We start from the raw sequence: 9,363 nt of genomic DNA, 5'->3' as shown, positions 1-9,363 counted from the left end.
ATAGTACATCAAAACTTTATTGTGTAGGTTTCAATGAGTAGTATTGTAAATTACAACATAATTCATCAGAACTATAGTATGTACGTCTCAATGTGTGCTACTGTAATTTACAACACTGTGCATCAGATCTAAACATTGTGGAGGTTCGAAAGAATTGTATTGTAATTTACAAAATAACTCATCAGAAATATAGTTTGTACATTTCAATGAGTGTTACTGAAATTTACAACATAGTCCATTAGAACTATATAGTGTGTAGCTCTCAATGAGTGTTACTGTAATTTACAACATTGTGCCTCAAAACTATAGTGTAGGGTTCAATGAGTGGTACTACAACACTGTGCATCATACCTATAGTATGTAAGTTTCAATGAATGGTACTGTAATTTACAACATAGTCCATCAGAACTACTGTGTGTAGATCTCAATGAGTGGTACTTTAATTTAAAACATAGTACATCAGAACTATATTGCTTGTAGATCTAAATGAGTGTTACTGTAATTTACAAAATTGTGCCTCAAAACTATATTGTAGATTTCAATGAATGGTACTGTAATTTACAACATCGTCAATCAGAACTATAGTGTGTAGATCTCAAGGAGTGGTACTGTAATTTACAACATAGTCCATCAGAACTACAGTGTGTAGATCTCATGGAGTAGTACTGTAATTTAAAACATAGTACATCAGAACTATAGTGTATAGATCTCAAAGTGTGGTACTGTATTTTACATTATAGTCCATCAGAACTATAGTGTGTGGATCTCAATGAGAGGTACGGTAATTTAAAACTGTAGAACGTAGAACATGTCTGGAAGGGTTTTCCACGGTCGAACAAATGCCCTATTTGTCGTAGATTGACCTTGGGCTTATTTTATACGTAAAAAAACAATCCCCGCTCAATATTCTACTGAGGCCACTTTTCGTCTTTACAAGGCAGTACATGTAACAGTAAGTTTTCTTATTTGTGCCAATGCCTATTCCACCCTTAACAGAAGTATATATATACAATTATATACACTTTTGGTTTTGAATATTTATATAATAGTGTTGTGTTTTGCGTGCACTACACTTAAAAAGTGTGTCAGGGTTTGACACATGGTGCACGAGCCGGAGCTTTCCAAAGTTTCATCTCATCTCATAATTATGTATGTACAGCTCTATTATGACGCTTTGTTGTGCTACATACAGTATACGTCATTATCTGATCTCTTTAATTTTGAATATAAAAAGGTTAGGGTTAGGGTAAGGGTAAGGTGCAATCGTCTGTCAAAATCAGCTTTTGGATCAATCGCCAGTCTTATCAGCTTTGGGCTTCGTGGATTTAATTTAAAAAACCCAGCACGGTGACACTGAACTCAAGTTGTTGAATGCATCTATAGGCAATAAAAACAAACATTTGTCATTAAGTTGATGAAAGAATCGACTTGATAACGATCTCAACATGCAACAAGAGGTCCATGGGTCACATCGTTCATCTGAGTAACTTGGGTGATGCAGATCTTCACCAGATCCCCTCTCTTACTATACCTATCATTCCCAACAACCCCTTCCCTTTTTTATTTTAATACTTGAAAATTTACACTACGCAAGGATGCTTCCACATAAGTTTTAGCTTTCCTGGGCCAGTGGTTCTTGAGAAGAAGATTTTTAAAGATTCGTTCTATGTTTTCTATATTTATGTAAGACTTGGATTCCCTTTTGTGGCCCCACCCTATCCCCGGGAGTCACTTTTTTTTACAATTATATATATATATATACACTACACAAGGATGCTTCCACATAAGTTTCAGCTTTCCTGCAACAGTTGTTCGTGAGAAGATCTTTAAAGATTTGTTCTATATATTTCTATGTAAAACTTGGATTCCCTATTGTTGCCCCGCCCTTTCCCTGGGGGGGGGGGGGGGGGGGGGGATTTTAACAATGTAATATCTACACCACCCAAGGATGCTTCCAAGCAAGTTTCAAGTTTTCTGGCCCAGTGGTTCTTGAGTAGAAGATTTTTTAGTGATCCCACCTATTTTGGTCTTTTCTTGATTATCTCCGATTGAAAGGGGACTTGGCCATTCATTTTAACAATTTTCACTCCCCGCCGCCCATGGATGCTTTGTACCAAATTTGGTTAAAATTGGCTCATTGGTTCTTGAGAAGTCGAAAATGTGAAAAATCTACAGACGGACAGTCGGACGAACGACGGACAAAATGTAATCAGAAAAGTTCACTTGCGCCTTCGGCTCAGGTGAGCTAAAAACGCCAAACTGCTATACAGGCTTTCTACTTTCATTTTCAAATTGGTACGTAAAAAAGTCAAAACAAAAAGAAAACACAAAAATGCCTTTAGACTAATATGTAAATTGTAATGTTTGCATCTATTCTGAGACAAATTTATCCAAACTCACTTACAGATCAATAGCTTTATTAAGGTTTACGAAATGCATTAAATTAACAATTACAAGTGTTGAGAATATTGTAGAAATAAGTTCATACGAACCGTAATTAAAGGATATTAAAACAAAATAAATTAGGCCTCAAGGTCTATGTGATTTGTCATTATTTGGAGTTTACTTCCTTTTTCAAACACCAAGCACTTCTGCTGCAGCCGTGACGTCAAACATGATGTAAACTTTCTTCCGATAGAAGTCAAAACCGGTCCTGGAAAAAATACGGATTTATTTTTATTTCACACAAGTAATACACCAGACACAAAAGATTTGAAATAAAAAGCAAATAATTTTTTTCTTTATCAATTTGGCCGGGACATGCATTATTAAAGAAAAATAAAATTGTGAAAGTTTGTTTTTTAAAAAGGGAAGGGGGTGGGCTGTTAAACAGAGTAGAACTTCACATAAGTAATTAATGCTAACAAATTCTTTAGAGGTGATGTACATTTAAATTACTATTGAGATACATTATTGAAATTGCAATTTTACTTGAGTATACCAACCCAGATAGCAAGACATAGTTGGGCCAACGTTGGCCCAATTTTTTTTCCAACGTTGGCCCACTGTTGGTAACCTTACGTTGGCCCACGTAATTTTGCTCATCGGCCCAACGTCGGTCCAACATGTTGGCATATTGTTGGGCCAACGTAGGTATAATTGTATGCCAACTAACAGCCAACCTTAACAACTGTTTGGTTAGGTTGGCCCAACGTTGGCCCTATGTTGAAATGTCAGATGGCATATTGTTGGGCCAACGTAGTTATAAGTGTATGCCAACTAAAAGCAAACCTTAACAATTGTTTGGTTAGGTTGGCCCAACGTTGGCCCTATGTTGAAATGTGAGATGGCATATTATTGGCCCAATGTAGGTTTTAGTGTATGCCAACTAACAGCCAACCTTAACAACTGGTTGGTTAGGTTGGCTCAATGTTGACCTTTTTTTTACAATGTCAGATGGTAAATTGTTGGGCCAACATAGTTATTACATAGAATCATTTGCAATTGTTTAAGTGATTCTTTTACATAATCCTATTTTATGACTGTTTAAAATAATTAATACAAATTCAATCTGCATTCATAATGCATACATGGACATGTTCAATGAAAACATTACTAATGATTCACTCTGATAATATTTTATATATATCAATTCAATCATAATTTACAAAACAAATTTTAAAAAAGACAAAAGAGGTAAGTTATGAAAAATGTTCAATTAAAAGTTCTTAATCAGGGCTCACTTCCTTTATTATAGTCCTTTTGTTGTATTCCCGCTCTTTTTCCGTCCCTTCGTCCCCTCCCGTTTTCTTTATCTTGATCTTTGTCACACGGACTCATACTTTATACACTTCTTATGCATGGTCTTCCATTTCATTGTTATTTACATGTACTGCCACAACATTTGTTTTCCGTGCAGTCTCTGACTGAATTTCTTTGTTACAATCGTGTCTGTAATAGACAGTTAAGAATTAGATAGATAGGAACAACTTAAACGATGTTTTTTAACCTTAACTTACACTGCTTGTTTGCAAAAACATGACAAGAATGAACTCCGAGTCAATTTTACCGAATAAATAAGAATAAATATACTTACATCGCTTCTAAATGCAGCTGTATAGCAAGTGTATAATCCACAAATTTAAATTTCACCTCTTTTTGCTTGCCCTGCATTATCGCCACCTGTGAACAATTGAATCTGACAGCTCACTCCACAGTGTGGTCACGTGATAGCGAATGCCTAACTTTTGTTTCAGTTTAACTATAGGAAAAACCCCTACATAAACAAATACATGGGCGCAGACATTTTGGACACCCAAGATTGTGCAAAGGAGAAAATGCTAGCTGGCGCGTGATTGGTCAATAAGAGAAAAGACTTGTTATGTATTTGACAAGTGAAATAAAGTTGATAAAAATCTGATATCAAGAATTGGGTTTCTTTGAGGTATATATGAGTTACAGGTAAAAAATTAAAGGGAGGGATGTACTTTGGCTAGAGATTTTCATTTGGTGTCAAACGCACCTAGTTGTAAACAAATGGAAATTGAAAGTAAAAGTGCAACGGCACGGTATATTTTTTCTGGCATTTTTTGTTTTCCAATATCTCGAACTTTCACGAAAAAAAGGTCATTTGCCCGAAATTCAATGTATGTATCAGTGAGAGGGGCTAAAGTTTGTATGGAAGTCTATGGGAAAACATTTGGTGGTGTTTGTCCTATAGAAAAGGTATGATTTCAGGGATAAAAATTGATTACAGCCTAAAAGTCAATCGGTTCCTATTTTTTTGGCATTGAGAATATATTTTAGTTAGTTTTGACTATTTGTTTAAAAATTAGAGGGTTTGGGTAAATTGGGGCTCACAATGGGGACTGCACATAGTGCAAAATCGCCAAAATTTGTGCACTAGCTCTCATATTTTCAATAAATGTACATGTAAATAATTTCAAATAAATATTTATATCGAAATTAACTGTGAATATTGTAAATAATGCAATATCAATATTTATGGGCATCATCAATACACAAAACATATGAATATCCCCCTCGCAGTTTGAGAAATTTATTTAAATTCATGTATTTTATGAGTGTAGACATTGGAACAGATTGACTAATCCTCTTTCAAATTTGTGTTAATCAGAGTTGATTGAATGATTTATAACAAAATTTGACTGCTATTTACTAATTAGATTACTTTGTTTTTACATAAGGGGCATAATCCAGCAGCAAAGCCAGTTTCAGTTATGTAATCAGTGCTGGCTTGAAATAAAAGTTATACTTTTGGTGAAACTTACAGATTACTAGTTGGAAATTTAATCTAAATTACAGTTCAATATATTTTTGCAGAAAATACATTGAATATGCAATAAATATGAAAAAAATTATAACTGGAAAAATTATGAAAAAGGTATCTCAATATCCCTCCACCTTGCCATATCCAATCTTGATATTCTGCTGAAAGGGGGGGGGGGTAATTTTGTGCTCTTATCATGCTGTAAAATGAGGGAAATTTGTTAAAATATAGTTTATTTGAATAACAAGAGTCATGCTTATCTGCAGTTATTTTTTTTTCAATTTCTTTTTTATTCTTTAAAATAATTATATAAGAAAATTCTATTTTAACATGATTATTTTAAAGGTATTACATCACAAATGCTTAAAAAATCAAAAGAAGGTGTTAAGAATAAAAAAATATGATATAAGCTACTAGATGCATTTATCAGTATGTTTTAATACAATAAAATGTATTTCAGCGATGCATTCTCAAGAAGGAAGAGATTAATGAACCCTACCCTCTTACAATGAACAACACATGGATACTCTCGGGATGATCCCTTTGCTTTCATTAAGAGTTCCAAGGTATTGTTTTCTTAGAAAATCTAGTTAATCTCTTAATATTTAAGTTATTTAGAGCTTTTTATAGATTATTAGAAAATAATTTCCTCAGAACTGCAGTTATTTAAGCACTTTGCTTACAATTGAGCACTTTATTCAGTCAGACAATATGATTTATCTGCCCTTGGCATTGAATCAATTTATTAATTAGGTCAATAATGAGAAATGATATGCAAATAAATATATTTGCCTTTTATGAGAATGTACACATTTAACATCAAATACATGAAATGTTCATGAAAATTGGCTAAAATGTAGGTCACCCCCTTCAAAATTACAAAATTTTCAGTGGGGATGTATTTGATTCTCTGATGCCAGCAACCCACTGCTGATAGATTTTTTTTCAATCTTATGTACATTTGAACTACATATAATTCTCTATTCTTTCCATTGATTATTTTATTTATATTAGTTTTCACTCTTTCCATAACCCAGCTTTTCTTACAAAAACCTGCTGATTTTCTTCATTTTTCATTGATAACGGGTACCTGATACCCTGAATGATTAACATGATCTTCCTTGAGAAATTATTAGAGATAATAAGAAAGACAAGCAAAACATATGCTAGATTAATCATTTTATTTCAAAAGTTTGAAAGAAAAATAGAAAAATGCTTCAATTTATAGACATCTTTTCTGTTTCACAGATGTGGGTCTGATTGACTGGGGTGTGAAATGTAACAGCCAATGGTGTACTTAAGGTAAGACTGTCAGTCCCAATATTCAAGAGGTCAGATGAGCAATGGATATGTGTTCTAAATTTACTAAATTGACCACTTTTTACAAATGTTTCTTTTACTCTATACATAAACAAATACATGGGCGCAGACATTTTGGACACCCAAGATTGTGCGGAGGAGATAATGCTAGCTGGCACGTGATTGGTCAATAAGAGAAAAGACTTGTTATGTATTTGACAAGTGAAATAAAGTTGATAAAAATCTGATATCAAGACTTGGGTTTCTTTGAGGTATATAGGAGTTACAGGTAAAAAATTGAAGGGAGGGATGTACTTTGGCTAGAGATTTTCATTTGGTGTCAAACGCACCTAGTTGTAAACAAATGGAAATTGAAAGTAAAAGTGCAACGGCACGGTATATTTTTTCTGGCATTTTTTGTTTTCCAATATCTCGAACTTTCACGAAAAAAAGGTCATTTGCCCGAAATTCAATGTATGTATCAGTGAGAGGGGCTAAAGTTTGTATGGAAGTCTATGGGAAAACATTTGGTGGTGTTTGTCCTATAGAAAAGGTATGATTTCAGGGATAAAAATTGATTACAGCCTAAAAGTCAATCGGTTCCTATTTTTTTGGCATTGAGAATATATTTTAGTTAGTTTTGACTATTTGTTTAAAAATTAGAGGGTTTGGGTAAATTGGGGCTCACAATGGGGACTGCACATAGTGCAAAATCGCCAAAATTTGTGCACTAGCTCTCATATTTTCAATAAATGTACATGTAAATAATTTCAAATAAATATTTATATCGAAATTAACTGTGAATATTGTAAATAATGCAATATCAATATTTATGGGCATCATCAATACACAAAACATATGAATATCCCCCTCGCAGTTTGAGAAATTTATTTAAATTCATGTATTTTATGAGTGTAGACATTGGAACAGATTGACTAATCCTCTTTCAAATTTGTGTTAATCAGAGTTGATTGAATGATTTATAACAAAATTTGACTGCTATTTACTAATTAGATTACTTTGTTTTTACATAAGGGGCATAATCCAGCAGCAAAGCCAGTTTCAGTTATGTAATCAGTGCTGGCTTGAAATAAAAGTTATACTTTTGGTGAAACTTACAGATTACTAGTTGGAAATTTAATCTAAATTACAGTTCAATATATTTTTGCAGAAAATACATTGAATATGCAATAAATATGAAAAAAATTATAACTGGAAAAATTATGAAAAAGGTATCTCAATATCCCTCCACCTTGCCATATCCAATCTTGATATTCTGCTGAAAGGGGGGGGGGGGTAATTTTGTGCTCTTATCATGCTGTAAAATGAGGGAAATTTGTTAAAATCTAGTTTATTTGAATAACAAGAGTCATGCTTATCTGCAGTTATTTTTTTTTCAATTTCTTTTTTATTCTTTAAAATAATTATATAAGAAAATTCTATTTTAACATGATTATTTTAAAGGTATTACATCACAAATGCTTAAAAAATCAAAAGAAGGTGTTAAGAATAAAAAAATATGATATAAGCTACTAGATGCATTTATCAGTATGTTTTAATACAATAAAATGTATTTCAGCGATGCATTCTCAAGAAGGAAGAGATTAATGAACCCTACCCTCTTACAATGAACAACACATGGATACTCTCGGGATGATCCCTTTGCTTTCATTAAGAGTTCCAAGGTATTGTTTTCTTAGAAAATCTAGTTAATCTCTTAATATTTAAGTTATTTAGAGCTTTTTATAGATTATTAGAAAATAATTTCCTCAGAACTGCAGTTGTTTAAGCACTTTGCTTACAATTGAGCACTTTATTCAGTCAGACAATATGATTTATCTGCCCTTGGCATTGAATCAATTTATTAATTAGGTCAATAATGAGAAATGATATGCAAATAAATATATTTGCCTTTTATGAGAATGTACACATTTAACATCAAATACATGAAATGTTCATGAAAATTGGCTAAAATGTAGGTCACCCCCTTCAAAATTACAAAATTTTCAGTGGGGATGTATTTGATTCTCTGATGCCAGCAACCCACTGCTGATAGATTTTTTTTCAATCTTATGTACATTTGAACTACATATAATTCTCTATTCTTTCCATTGATTATTTTATTTATATTAGTTTTCACTCTTTCCATAACCCAGCTTTTCTTACAAAAACCTGCTGATTTTCTTCATTTTTCATTGATAACGGGTACCTGATACCCTGAATGATTAACATGATCTTCCTTGAGAAATTATTAGAGATAATAAGAAAGACAAGCAAAACATATGCTAGATTAATCATTTTATTTCAAAAGTTTGAAGGAAAAATAGAAAAATGCTTCAATTTATAGACATCTTTTCTGTTTCACAGATGTGGGTCTGATTGACTGGGGTGTGAAATGTAACAGCCAATGGTGTACTTAAGGTAAGACTGTCAGTCCCAATATTCAAGAGGTCAGATAAGCAATGGATATGTGTTCTAAATTTACTAAATTGACCACTTTTTACAAATGTTTCTTTTACTCTATACATAAACAAATACATGGGCGCAGACATTTTGGACACCCAAGATTGTGCGGAGGAGATAATGCTAGCTGGCACGTGATTGGTCAATAAGAGAAAAGACTTGTTATGTATTTGACAAGTGAAATAAAGTTGATAAAAATCTGATATCAAGACTTGGGTTTCTTTGAGGTATATAGGAGTTACAGGTAAAAAATTGAAGGGAGGGATGTACTTTGGCTAGAGATTTTCATTTGGTGTCAAACGCACCTAGTTGTAAACAAATGGAAATTGAAAGTAAAAGTGCAACGGCACGGTATATTTTTTCTGGCATTT

At 32.9% G+C, this 9,363-nt stretch overlaps 1 long non-coding RNA gene across 2 annotated transcripts; it reads left to right on the top strand.

Annotated features, from left to right (window-relative positions):
* Positions 1-4,560: 4,560 nt before the first annotated feature.
* Positions 4,561-9,065, top strand: LOC134244393 (uncharacterized). Of its 2 annotated transcripts, XR_009987217.1 has the most exons (5): positions 4,561-4,665; positions 5,691-5,796; positions 6,479-6,532; positions 8,109-8,214; positions 8,897-9,065. It is a non-coding gene; the product is annotated as an uncharacterized LOC134244393 (long non-coding RNA). The 2 variants fall into 2 exon arrangements; XR_009987214.1 differs by lacking the exon at positions 4,561-4,665 and having other exon boundaries at positions 5,627-5,796; positions 8,897-9,064.
* The last annotated feature ends 298 nt before the right edge of the window (positions 9,066-9,363 follow it).

Source organism: Saccostrea cucullata, unplaced genomic scaffold (assembly GCF_032062105.1).
Source record: "Saccostrea cucullata isolate Sc308-1 unplaced genomic scaffold, CSIRO_AGI_Scuc_v1 ctg760, whole genome shotgun sequence".
NCBI classification, from domain to species: Eukaryota; Metazoa; Mollusca; class Bivalvia; order Ostreida; family Ostreidae; genus Saccostrea; species Saccostrea cuccullata.
Note: the sequence above shows the minus strand (reverse complement) of the source record. Positions and strands in the feature narration are given on the sequence as shown.